The 14,190-nt window shown below is 43.2% G+C and overlaps 1 protein-coding gene across 5 annotated transcripts in view; it reads left to right on the top strand.

Annotated features, from left to right (window-relative positions):
- Positions 1-14,190, top strand: part of LIMS1 (LIM zinc finger domain containing 1) — a 95,415-nt gene that overhangs the window by 20,554 nt on the left and 60,671 nt on the right. Inside the window, exon 1 of one of the 5 annotated variants that reach the window (XM_075852670.1) lies at positions 5,466-5,516. The exons of the other annotated variants lie outside the window; for them this stretch is intronic. The gene's annotated coding sequence lies outside the window, so the exon portion shown is untranslated. Of the gene's footprint in view, positions 1-5,465; positions 5,517-14,190 lie in introns of those variants that run through there. 5 annotated transcript variants of the gene reach the window in all.

Below are 14,190 nucleotides of genomic sequence, written 5' to 3'. Positions count from 1 at the left end.
GGTCATGTACCCGAAGACTTCATTGAGACTGCTATATTACGGCTCCTTACAAACCCTGCCCCTCAAATGTTTACTATCCGAAAGTGGATGAGTTCAGCAGGAAATGAACCCCTGTGTTCTCCGCAGGATTTCTACAACACTGTTTTTCAGGGACAGGCAGAAGATCCTGCAGATTGATAAAACATGTGGGCGAGTTTATCGCCTGTTCACTTTTCTCATTCATTTCTAGGTTTAGTGCTCCTTTTAAAGGGGTTTTCCCCGAATCATAAATATCACCTATCCACAATGGTCATAGTTTTCTGAGCACTGGGGGCCCCATGCAGGGACCGCGACCGATAGTAAAAACGAGGGTCCTAAACCTTCTGTTCCTCCTCACTGCTCGACTGCATTGCTTGTAGCTGTGGTCGAGCATTCGCGCCTCCGCTCTATTCGGAGTACAGAGCTGGTCTGTTTCCATCATTTTCATAGACATTGAATGGAACAATGGGCGCATATTTGACTGCCGCTCCATTCAAGCTCCTCATTGCGGGGGCTGCAGTGGGGAGAATCTGAGGGATCAAAACCCCTGTTTTCACGATTGATGAGGTCTCGGCGGTGGTGCCCCCAGTGTTTAGAAAATTATCACCTATCCTGTGGATAGGTGAGAATTGTAAATTCTGGGAAAATCCCTGGAGTCTGAGAAAGTGGAGTATCCATTGAAAACCTTAGAGGTTTCCCTAGCCACAGTGCTACCATATATTTGGGAATTACTTGAATTCAATTTTATAATCTAGACAAATTCTCCAGTGACCGACAATACAAAATCAAATTAAGATTCAGGAGTTGGGGCACATGCTCACACCAGATTTTTCTTCACGGCGCCTGTATGGCAATGCGTGGCGACTGTATGGCTCCTTTAGAACTTCTGCGGTAGAACGCCTGGGTACATACAGAGTTCACTGGAGCATGCCACCATTTTTTCTTGTTCTGTTTTTCTGATTTCTTCTGTGGGCAGCCAAGTTTGACTTCTTGATCTGCTCACAGTAGATTTAGGGGGGAATTTATCAATGGCTACACTCCAGTATTTATTGTTTTAAAAAGTTGCAAGTAATTTTGCATGCCGTATTTGCGCTATAATTATCGACTTTTTGCTATTTTAATCCGCCACTTTAAAAAAGGGGTTTAGCTCCGTAAATATACGGCAGAAACTGGCTTAGATATCCCTTTCTGGTGCACGAACAACAATAAATGCGCCTAATCTATTAAGCGGTGTGCGCCACTTAATAAATTAGGCACATTTTACTCCAGTGCTCTTTATATTAGGACTGGCATGTGAAATGAGTCTTCGTAAATTTCCCCCATTAGTGTATTCCTTTTTTTGTACTACCCCCCTCCATTTAGTATAACCTTTTTTAAATAGATGTAGGACCACAACCTCTGTCCTAACCCTCGTATGACCCTGTTAAAGGGGTTCTCCGGGCACTTTATAATAATGGCCTATCCTTAGGCTATGCCATCGATCTCAGATTGGCACCCCCATCGATCAGCTGATTGATGGGGCCACGGCATTCGTCGCCGCAGCAGCCTTTTCCCAGTTCATAGGCACACTGCTGTTCACTTCTGTAGCGGATGAGCCTGGGATTTCAGTTCTGGTCCCACTCCAGTGAATAGGACTGAGCTGCAATACCAGGAGCAGCAGCTATGGATGTGCACAGCACTGTGCCTGGTAAACACTGAAGAAGCCGAGGTGACTAATGCCGCGGACCCTTCATTCAGCTGATCGGTGGGGGTGCCAGGAGTTCGACCCCACCAATTTTGATATTGATGGTCTCTCCTAAGGGTAGGCCATCAATATAAAATGCCCGGTGAACCCGTTTAACGGTCATAGTAGGGTTAGGACACCGGTTGGGGGTCACCACTTTTGGGGCATGTGGTCTGACTAGGCTGGGACACATCAGGGGGGTGGTAGGGCTTTTTATTACAGGGTTGCCTGTATTTTGCATATCGACGGGGACGTTGATGGCGAGTCCCCTACATTTAGAAGGATTAAAGGGGTTCTGTGGGGACCAAAAAGTATTAGCAGTGTACTTACTGCAGTATTTGAGTACACTCGCTAATATACTTTCCGGTCCCTCGTCACGCTGATTATGAGATTTTGATAGATTTTTACAGTGTTGGTGGAGGACTGGTAGTCTAGTGGCACAGTCTTCCTTCAAGACGATGGCATTGGCTTACCTCCTTGCCAACAAAAGGATCGGGCAAGTTTGAATCTAACGTTCCTGACCCTTCACCCCCCCAACATCTGCCGTCGGGAGAGTTGGGACACTGCCACCAGAAATGGCAGGTTCGGCCGACATAGGTCTAATTTGTATGGCCACTTCTAAAGTCTAGCTTTGGCCATGGGTTGACAAATGAATGTATGTTCGTCATCTACACAATTTCTCAGCTGTTTGATAAATGAGGGGAAAGTCAACTGTGCTGGGTTTACAGGACATAATAAATCTATCCTGTGTCCAAGATATTTCTATGTTTATTGCTTAACATGACGTGGCCGATCCCTGGCTTCCTTCCTTACCAGTAGTTGCTGAGTATAAGATTTCCTTTTAAGGATACTGACACTTGCTGTGTTCTCCTGATCTGACACACCGCTCCATGTCCTGTAGAGGGCAGCACTGTCTCAATAAAAACATCTTTTGCAATATGGGAGACTATGCAGATGAAAACACTCCATAATACAGCACTCAGAAAATACTTACCCAATATACTTCTAAATATAAGGCTACATATGGAGATGTTATTCTTGTGAAGGATATTTTAGTATTAGAATATTTCTTGCTAATATAGTTATAAACCCCTTAGTACAATTATTTTTGTTTTTGCGTCGCTGCATTGAGAGCCAGAAGTGTAAATCTTTTTTATTTTTTTTACGGGATGATTTGTGTTTTTCAATGGCACCATTTTGGGCTACATGTAACTTATTGATTAACTTTATTAACTCTTTCTAGGGGAAATAAACAAAACAGCCATTCCACCATTGCTTTTTGCGTTTTAAAATTACGCCAGTTAGGCCCTGTTCGCATGTTTTTTTTACACGGAAACCGCGTCGGAAAATGCGCCAAAAGACGGCAGACAATGCGTCCCATTGATTTCAGTCCCCCCCCCGAGCGGGAAAAAACGTCTCGCGGGACCAAGAAGCAATATGCCCTATTTTCGGGCTTTTACGTTTCTGACCTCCCATTGACCTCAATGGGATGCAGAGAAAGCATATTTCACTGCGTTTTTCCCCCGGTGCTCAATGGCCGCGGGCGAAAAACGCTGTGAAAATAGCGACAAACGGTGTGCAGGCAGATCAAACCTTTCTGACTGCAAAAAACTCAATCTGAACAGGGCCTTACTGTGCAGCATAACATGGTACTTTATTCTATGGGTCAGGACAATTACGGCAATACCAAATGTATTTTTTCTTTTTTTTTCTTTACTACTATTGTCCTACAAAAAGCACATATTTATTTATTTTCCTCTAATTTGTTTTTGCACTGCCGCATTATTTTTCTGTGGAATTGTGGTTTTTATTGATATAAACAGAGGGCACTGGTGGCGGCCTCCGCAGAGGGCGCTGGTGGCGGCCTCCGCAGAGGGCACTGGTGGCGGCCTCCGCAGAGGGCACTGGTGGCGGCCTCCGCAGAGGGCACTGGTGGCGGCCTCCGCAGAGGGCACTGGTGGCGGCCTCCGCAGAGGGCACTGGTGGCGGCCTCCGCAGAGGGCACTGGTGGCGGCCTTACCTACAGAGGGCACTGGTGGCGGCCTTACCTACAGAGGGCACTGGTGGCGGCCTTACCTACAGAGGACACTGGTGGCGGCCTTACCTACAGAGGGCACTGGTGGCGGCCTTACCTACAGAGGGCACTGGTGGCGGCCTTACCTACAGAGGGCACTGGTGGCGGCCTTACCTACAGAGGGCACTGGTGGCGGCCTTACCTACAGAGGGCACTGGTGGCGGCCTTACCTACAGAGGGCACTGGTGGCGGCCTTACCTACAGAGGGCACTGGTGGCGGCCTTACCTACAGAGGGCACTGGTGGCGGCCTTACCTACAGAGGGCACTGGTGGCGGCCTTACCTACAGAGGGCACTGGTGGCGGCCTTACCTACAGAGGGCCTGCCCAATCTTGACATGTGTGCTAACTGAGCCGCCGGACTGCATTTGGCGACACTTAAACTGGAAAGCTGGATTGTTGAAATAAGCACGTGGAGAAATATCTCAAATTTTAAACCTAGCAGTATTATTATAGTAATGTAGTGTTATTATTATTATAGTAATATAGTGTTATAGTAGTTCAAATAACTAATTGATTAACAATAATTTTGTATTGTATCAAATTTGAAAGTAATGCGGCCCGTCAACTTCCCATTTTTTCTATATGCGGCCCACTTACCTGGCCGAGTTTGAGACCCCTGATCTAATGTGTATGGCCATCATTACAGCTTTTAGTACAAGTGGCCTCTATGTCCCAAGTAATGTAAGGTTTTTTTTTTTTGTTTTGTTCTTATCCTAGGCTATGTTCACACAGTTTTTTGCAGGCAAAAAATGCTGCCTGGAAAAATCATCTCCAGTTTTTTTTTTTTTATGTGGTTTTGCACCACAAACGTCTTGTGCTGTGAATTTTTTTTTAAATTTTTATGTGGTTATACCTATTTCTTCAACAGGCAAAGGGAAAGACCGCGAGCGGTTTTTGACATAAATTGCGTCATAAACCGCTTTGGGTGTTCACAGCGTTTTTTCCCGTCTCCCATTGCAGCATCGCAGCTGATTACAGTGTCAGCGAAGTGGGTGAGATTTAACAAATCTCATCCACACACTGCGTAAATATTTAGAGCAGAAACTGACCTGCGGTGCGTATCTTTCGGACCGCAGCATGTAAATTCCTGCTGCGGAAAGTGGACAGAATTGCTGCGTTTTTCAGAGGAAAGGTCACCATCTCCCAGCATTGTGAGAAACGCAGCAAAATCCGCACCATTTTCTGCCGTCAAAAACACAGGAAATGGTGCGTTTTTGCTGCTGTGGGAAGTCTGCTACTATCAATGGAATCGCTGCAGAAATTTTCTGCCGTAATTCTGTTATTTGTGCACAAAGCTCTTAAGGCTCAATTTTCAGAAAATACATGGGTATGGGGTTCCATTATTTTTGTGTTCATTCAGGTTGCTTTTTTTTTTTTTTTTTAATGCTGAAAACTGTCCCTGAAGCCCCTGGCAGTGGAAGGGTGACGGATCCCTGTTACTCAATAAGCTGAATTGCTGCTGGTTTGTGCTGTACAGTATTGCATGGTAAATGGTAAACTAGTAAATGCAGATCTTTTCTAAATGAACGTGGCCTTCAGAAGGAAGCACTGCCCAGGAAACAGATGTATGTGGCAATCGCTGTTGAGTAAATGTATACTTTGGAAGCTCTGATCGCAGTCCCAGCCGTGAATAGTAAGAGCGTGACGAATGTCAGTCTCATTATTGCGGTGGAAGTTTTCTAATTGTGTCTAAACTTAAGGTAGGTGGTCTACGTAAAGATATTCAACTCCGAACCGGGGGAGGGGTGTTCGCCCTCGATGCCCAGAGCAAACGTTCACCATTTTGGAATGCTGTATTCTAAGGTTGATTTATTTTTATATTTTGCGGGACACATGGGGCTTTCCTATTAATGAAAATTTGGAGATAATCTCATTTTAATTTTGTAGGTCTTAGGCTAAGTTCGCGCTACCGTTACAATCAGTTTGCCTGTCTTCCGTCAGAGGAAGAGAGGATCGATACATTAAACTGAAAGCAACGGTTCCATTAGAATTACCATTGATTTCAATGGTAATTCTTTTGTTTGTTGCTTTCCGTTTTTCTCCGTTCGCTAGGTTTTCATTTTTTTTTGTTTCCGCTCAAAAAAACTGAAACCCAGCGTACTACCGTTGAAATCAATGGTAATTCTAACGGAACCGTTTCTTTGCGTTTTAATGTATCGATCCTCTATTCCTTTGACGGAAGAGAGGTAAACTGATAGGAACGCCAGTGTGAAAGAAGCCTTATTAAAGGAAAGATGGTCAGTTTTTTTTTTCATGTTCTGTTTTAATGTAGCTTGTCCAATCAATAATCTTTACCCAAAAAAATGTATCCTCTACTTCTCCCATGCATAGTGACATTGTGTAACGTATGACGACGCTATAGCGCCACGGTCAAAGATACTATTTGAGTTTTACATCTATCTCCCACCTCAACTTTATACGCAGTCTCTGTACAGAATTTTTTATGAAGGCGTAAATAGTACTGGGGTAGAACACCCAAAAAATTGTGGAGGGGGATAATCTACATTCTGCGTGACGGGAACGTGACGTTTGAATGCTTAAAGAGGCTCTGTCACCACATTATAAGTGCCCTATATTGTACATGATGTGATCGGCGCTGTAATATAGATTACAGCTGTGTTTTTTTATTTAGAAAAATGATCAATTTTGACGTAGTTATGACCTATTTTTAGCTCTATGCTAATGAGTTTCTTAATGAACAACTGGGCGTGTTTTACTTTTTTGCCAAGTGGGCGTTGTACAGAGGAGTGTATGACGCTGACCAATCAGTGACCAATCAGCGTCATACACTTCTCTCCATTCATTTACACAACACATAGCGAGAGTAATCTCGTTTGAAATGACAGTTTACAGCGTAATCTCGCGAGATTACGCTTCCTGTGCTGTAGTGTAGGGATTGTATTCGCGAAGTGTCAGAATTCTAAATACACATCACGTCCTGGCTGGAGGTAATGTATATTCATTGTCAGGACACTTGAGTAACGTTACTGTGTGTTTATGTGGCTGCACATAGTGATATCGCTATGTACTGTGTAAATGAATGGGGAGAAGTGTATGACGCTGATTGGTCAGCGCCATACACTCCTCTGTACAATGCCCACTTGGTCAAAAAGTAAAACACGCAAAGTTGTTCATTAAGAAACTCATTAGCATAAATCTAATATAGGTCATAACTCCGTCAAAAAAAATTAATTTTTTCTAAATAAAAAACACCGCTGTAATCTACATTACAGCGCCGATCACATCATGTACAGTATAGGCCACTTATAATGTGGTGACAGAGCCTCTTTAAGCACCTGATACCCATGAAAAATGTTTGTTACGCAGGCTACCTCATTTTGTGGATGTGGGTTCAGAGAGGTATGAATTTTTTTGGGGAGCGAAGCTTTTTTTTTTTTTTTTTTTTTTCATTTCAATTTTACTTTATACTATATTTAACAGCTCATTTATTTAGGTGCTGATGACGTCATCCAGACCAGAGGCTGTTAGTTACTGTCAGGCCAGAACACTCTTAGGGTATGTTCACACGCTTAACCAAAAACGTCTGAAAATACAGAGCGGTTTTCAAGGGAAAACTGCTTCTGACTTTCAGACGGTTTTTTAAGCAACTCGTTTTTGGAGCTGTTTTTCTATAGAGTCAATGAAAAACTGCTCTAAAAACGTCTGAATAAGTGACATGCACTTTTTCACAGAACGCAGTTTTTCCCATTGAAATCAATGGGCAGATGTTTGGAGGCGTTCTGCTTCCGATTTTTCGGGCGTTTAGGGCCCAAACAACGGCCAAAAATAAGCAGTGTGAACATACCCTTATACTGGTGATCGCAGCGTTCCTGTGGCATGGGGGTTGTTTAGGTCTGCGACCGCAACTAAGAGCTTCTGGTCCAGGGATCTGATATGTTCAGGTCCCCGATGACCGCACCCAAACAATGACTTTCAGACCTGGACGTTGTGCTGGTTGAACCCAGCGATGGCGGTGTTTCAGTGTCAAAGGGGTGTCCGGGTTTGACAATAATTAAGGAAGTAAACGTATGAAACTGTCTGTTTTACCGAATTCAAGCATATGTATGAGTAGGTAAGATGTGTATGTAATATTTGTGATATGAAATTATACATTAGAAGTAATCCACATTTAGGCCATGTTCACACAGCTGAATTTCAGGTGTATTTTGGAGCGTAAAAGACTTCTATTACGTTCGAAAATACTGCATCGGGCTTCCTTTCATGGGTTCCCACAGGCCTTTCAGTCAAGGGAACACAGTTGACTACGCTATTGTTTCCGCCAAAACAACGGAAACCTTACAGAACGGAGACAAACGGAAACCATTTGCAACGGAAGCGTTATCATTGAAATCAATGGTAATGCTAAAGGAATCGATGGTTTTCCTTGATGGATTTCCCTGATGGAAAGGTCTTCTGGAACCCATGAACGGAAGCCCAACGCACATATGAACAAACCCTTATGCGTGTTTTTATGCTGCTGAATTTAAAAAAGTTGCCTTGTAAAACTGTAATAATAATACGCCTCACAATACGCTTCAAATGCGTGTAAATATCAAAACGTTTTGAAGATCGACTCCAAAAACGCCAGAATTCAGTGCATTTTTCCACTGCTAAATTTAATTGTATATACATGGATGATGGGGGTTGTATACAGGGATGATGGCGGGCTGGTATAGACAGGGAGGATGAGGCTCCCTGTACGTGACGCCCATCGTTCCCGTTCGTGACGCCCGTACGTGACGCCCATCCTCCCGGGCATTGAGGCTAAACGAGAAATAAATGGGACAGGCATTAAGGCCGCCATTATATGGCAGAAGTGCAACTGACGTTCCCCCACTCTACTATAGGATTCAACTGTATTTGCGTCCTGAGGATGCAGATACAGTTGAAACCGGAAAAACAAAATTCGCAAGATGACCCCTGCTATCTGCACTGAATTTTGGTTTGGATTTCTTTCCGATTTAATTGCCCATCCCTAATTTATTCTATAGTTCTGAAGTGGTTAGAAGTTATTTAGGCAGGATGGTCTTGACATTCTAGTGTGTACAGGCCCTTTTTACATGGGTCAACGATCAGGCAAATCAGCGTTCATATGAACAGGGCAATAGTCGCCCGATAAACTAGCAAACGCTGGTTTATTGGTATATAGTTTATGCAGCAATAAATATCGTAGTATTGATCGCCCGTCCCCATATATAACCAATCATTTCTCCTTGTGAAAAGCGTAAACAACTGACGATTAACGAGCTGTCTCGTTGAACGGCACTAATTTTTTTAACGGTCCATAATGGCCGGTGCAAAAGGATCTTAAAGGGGCAGTCTGACCATCTCCCGGCATCTGTCATCCGAGGAAAGAAGGATCGGGCATGTAAGGCTCTGTTCACATTTGAGGCAGAAGCTCCATTACAAATCACGTCCGACTTTATGTAAGGAATAGTACTGCAGACAACGCTAATCTTCCTGTCAAAACAACAGACACCACGGCGAGACCCCATTGTAAGTCACAATGCAGTTCCTATAGCTTTTTTTTTTTTGCCATGTTTGAGAGGGTTTTTTTCCCCCTTTATAGAGTTTTATATGGAAAAAAAAAATCTGTCTCCACCGCATAAGACACCAGTATTAGAAGTAGCACGTAGTCTGAGGGTGGCACAGTTAGATTCTTCAATGGGGTCCAGTAGCTTCACGCTCACTAATCACACAAGGCTGGTTTCACACATCGCGGTCAAAATGCTCTTCTTGCCGCGATATGTGGGAAAAAATTGCATTTTTACCACAATGTGAAAACCCAGCCTTGTGTGCTTAACAGTCGATGGGTATATTCACACGTACACTACCGTTCAAAAGTTTGGGGTCACCCAGACAATTTTGTGTTTTCCATGAAAACTCACACTTATATTTATCAAATGAGTTGCAAAATGACTAGAAAATATAGTCAAGACATTGACAAGGTTAGAAATAATGATTTTTATTTGAAATAATAATTTTCTCCTTAAAACTTTGCTTTCATCAAAGAATGCTCCATTTGCAGCAATTACAGCATTGCAGACCTTTGGCATTCTAGCTGTTAATTTGCTGAGGTAATCGGGAGAAATTTCACCCCATGCTTCCAGAAGCCCCTCCCACAAGTTGGATTGGCTTGATGGGCTCTTCTTGCGTACCATACGGTCAAGCTGCTCCCACAACAGCTCTATGGGGTTGAGATCTGGTGACTGCGCTGGCCACTCCATTACAGATAGAATACCAGCTGCCTGCTTCTTCCCTAAATAGTTCTTGCATAATTTGGAGGTGTGCTTTGGGTCATTGTCCTGTTGTAGGATGAAATTGGCTCCAATCAAGCGCTGTCCACAGGGTATGGCATGGCGTTGCAAAATGGAGTGATAGCCTTCCTTATTCAAAATCCCTTTTACCTTGTACAAATCTCCCACTTTACCAGCACCAAAGCAACCCCAGACCATCACATTACCTCCACCATGCTTGACAGATAGCGTCAGGCACTCTTCCAGCATCTTTTCAGTTGTTCTGCGTCTCACAAATGTTCTTCTGTGTGATCCAAACACCTCAAACTTCGATTCGTCTGTCCATAACACTTTTTTCCAATCTTCCTCTGTCCAATGTCTGTGTGCTTTTGCCCATATTAATCTTTTCCTTTTATTAGCCAGTCTCAGATATGGCTTTTTCTTTGCCACTCTGCCCTGAAGGCCAGCATCCCGGAGTCGCCTCTTCACTGTAGACGTTGACACTGGCGTTTTGCGGGTACTATTTAATAAAGCTGCCAGTTGAGGACCTGTGAGGCGTCTATTTCTCAAACTAGAGACTCTAATGTACTTGTCTTGTCGCTCAGTTGTGCAGTGGGGCCTCCCACTTCTCTTTCTACTCTGGTTAGAGCCTGTGTGTGCTGTCCTCTGAAGGGAGTAGTACACACCGTTGTAGGAAATCTTCAGTTTCTTGGCAATTTCTCGCATGGAATCGCCTTCATTTCTAAGAACAAGAATAGACTGTGGAGTTTCACATGAAAGCTCTCTTTTTCTAGCCATTTTGAGAGTTTAATCGAACTAAAGGTTATCCCGCAAAAAATAAGCCCTCATACCACTTAATCGACGGAAAAATAAAAAACTTATGCCTCTCGGAATTTGGCGACGCAAAATAAATTTTAGTTTTTACACTTAGGACATGTAAAATATAGAAAATACTATATATATTTGGTATCGCCATAATCGTATTGACCCACAGAATAAAGTTAACATGTTGTTTTAAGTGCACAGTGAATTCCGTAAAAACGGCGTGCAAAAAAAGTGGAGGAATCGCTTTTTTTTTTCATTTTCTACCCCACAAATAATTTCTTCCCGTTTCCTAGTACTTTATACGGCAAAATAAATGGTGCTACGAAAAACTACAACTCGTCCCGCAAAAATCAAGCCCTCATAGGACTATATCGATGGAAAAATAAAGACGTTATGGCTTCTGGAATGTGGGGAGGAGAAAATGAAAATCTGAAAAAGGGCTGCGGCGGATGTGTGGGGTCAAAATTCTCACTATATACATAGATAAATTGAGGGTTGTAGTTTATTAAATGGAGTCACTTTTTAGGGGTTTCCATTGTATCGGTATCTCAGGGCTTTGCAAATGTGACATGGTGTCAGAAAACCCTTCCAGCAAAATCTGCGTTCTAAACAGCAGAGTGATCACATATGTTGTATTGCTGTGCCCGGGAGAAATTGCCTACATCTTTTGGGATGTTTTATCTTCTGAATTCCTTGTTGAAATGAAAAATGTTCAAGCTAAAACTACATATTAAAATGTTTTGTTTTTTTTGTTTTTTTTTTCACGTCCCAATTCTAATAAATTCATAGAAACACCTGTGGGGTCAAAATGCTCACTAGAATCTAGATTCCTTGAGGGGTGTAGTTTCCAAAACGGGGTCTTTTTCAGGTTATGTTTTGGCACGTCAAGCAAGGCCTCTTCAAACATGAAAAGGTGCCTGGTAAAAAAAAAAAGCAAGGTGACCGCAAAATCCACAAGTTGGACATGAGGGCAACATATGGGATTTTCTGAAAACTGCAGAATCGGGGGTGGGTCCCAGTGTCTCCCATTTGAATGGAGCAGCAGTTGAGCAATGGCACTGTTGCTCCATTCACTTTCTATTGGATTTAAGGAGATCGAGTACAGCGCTCGGCTATCTGTTAGTCCCAAAGAAAGTGAATGCAGCGCTCTTTGTTCGTCTGCCGCTCCATTCAAACGGTGGAAGTGGGACCCCTTAGGGTATGTTCACATGGCTTATTTTTGGCCGTTTTTTCAGGCCGAAAAATCGGAAGCAGAATGCCTCCAAACATCTGCCCATTGATTGCAATGGGAAAACGGCGTTCTGTTCCGACAGGCCGTTTATTTAAGTGGCCGTTTTATATTGACTCTATTGAAAACCGCTCCAAAAACGGGTGTAAAAAACACAGCGAAAAATGCGAGTGGCTTAAAAAACTTCTGACAATCAGGAGCGGTTTTCCCTTGAAGACCGCTCCGTATTTTCAGACATTATTGAGTTTGTGTGTGCACATCCCTTTATTCTAATGATTGGAACACCACAATCGTCCAGTTGTCACCTACCCAGCGGATTGGTGAAAACTGGTAAAAACTCTTCACAACCAGAATACACTTAAGGCCCTGAGTTTTTTTGATGCATTTTTTGACGCGGTTTCCGGCAAAAGAAAAAACGTGCGTTTTTTTTCCCTATGTCTGAAGAAATATGTAAAAGAAAACACAGCAAAAATGTGTCAAATGCGTGTGGTGCAAAACCACTTGGAAAAAAAACCGGAGCAGATTTTTCCAGGCCGAGTTTTCGGATGCTAAAAAACGGAATAAATACGCACATGTGAACTATGCAAATACAGAACAGGTGTTTTTAAATTCAACCTATTGACTTTTTGTGGGCTAAAAAAGGCACCATTACAGATCCATTGGAACATGCGGCATATTAAAAAACAAAACAAAAAAAAATAAATCTGTGCGCATATAAAAAAAAAAGTGAATAAAAGCAATTAAATCAACCTTTTTATTCACTGAAAAATACGGACTTAATATAGACCTGTAATATGTAAGTGTGAACGATCCCTATTCCTGTATTCTGTCAATGTACTGCTGACAGAGGCTGTCTTTGTTCCTAGTAGCACCTTTCAATGATCGACCTTGCAATGATCGAATATTTACTACTTTAAGGGTATGCTCACACGGCAGCGTCCGTAACAGCTGAAATTACGGGCATGTTTTCAGGAGAAAACATCCCGGTAATTTCAGCCGTAACAGCATGTGCAGGCACTTGAACGCCGCGTCCATTACGGACGTAATTGGCGCTGCTTTTCATTGGAGTCAATGAATAACGGCTCCAATTACGCCCCAAGAAGTGACAGGTCACTTCTTTGACGCGGGCGTCTGTTTACGCGCCGTCTTTTGACAGCGGCGCGTAAATATACGCCTCGTGTGAACAGACAAACGTCAGCCCATTGGCAGATGTTTGTCAACGCTATCGAGGTGCATTTTCGGACATAATTCGGGGGTTAATACGCCCGAATTACGTCCGTAAATAGGCCATGTGAACATACCCTAACTTCAGGGCAAAAATGTCACTTTTTCTAGAAATTTAGGCTTCGTTCACATCTGCGCTAGGGACCCGTTTCGACGTTCCATCGGAGCTTTCCGTCGGAACGTCGAAACGGGACCCTAGCGCAGATGTGGACGAAGCCTAATTCTGAGAAATGAAGATGTATGGGCAGCCGTAGATAAACAGACTTTTATTCATGGCTAATTCTCACATGCTAATAAAAGTGCCTCACCCCTTACAACAATGGGATGGGTCATATGATAACCGATCACCAAGCAATACTGATAATGACAGGAAACTGGTCATAGCCTCTGAGTAACTATCAGCAGTTCTTTACTAGAAACAATGCCCTGCTTTGAGTCTATCATCGCCTCCTCTTTTATTATTTTCTAACTTTCCAGTCTTAGATTTTATTTTTTTGCCCCCCACGCTGGAGAGAGATTCTGTGTTATAAGTGCTGGTGGCATGTCACCACTACGTGTCCATAAGTCACATCGAAAAGAATCCTGCATTGTCCCCTGCTTCCTCCCTGAGCCTCTTGGTAGACTGCAGCCCTAACTGGTTCGAACTAGGGTTGCACGATGCATCGAAACTTCGGTACGGTTTCGATACCGTGCACCCTCAAACGCTTCAATAACGTTATTTAATGTATTTCGATACTAAGCTGTGTGGTTGCACAGCTTGGCATTGTAACAAATTAATGTAGTCCGAGTAGGGCTACGGCTGTGTGATACAGCCATTGCCCCGCTCCTGAGTCCTGACAAGTGCGCTGGAGACAGAACATG

The sequence above is a fragment of the Rhinoderma darwinii genome, chromosome 2 (assembly GCF_050947455.1).
Source record: "Rhinoderma darwinii isolate aRhiDar2 chromosome 2, aRhiDar2.hap1, whole genome shotgun sequence".
In the NCBI taxonomy this organism is placed as follows: domain Eukaryota; kingdom Metazoa; phylum Chordata; class Amphibia; order Anura; family Rhinodermatidae; genus Rhinoderma; species Rhinoderma darwinii.
This window is presented reverse-complemented; position numbering and strand designations above follow the sequence as displayed.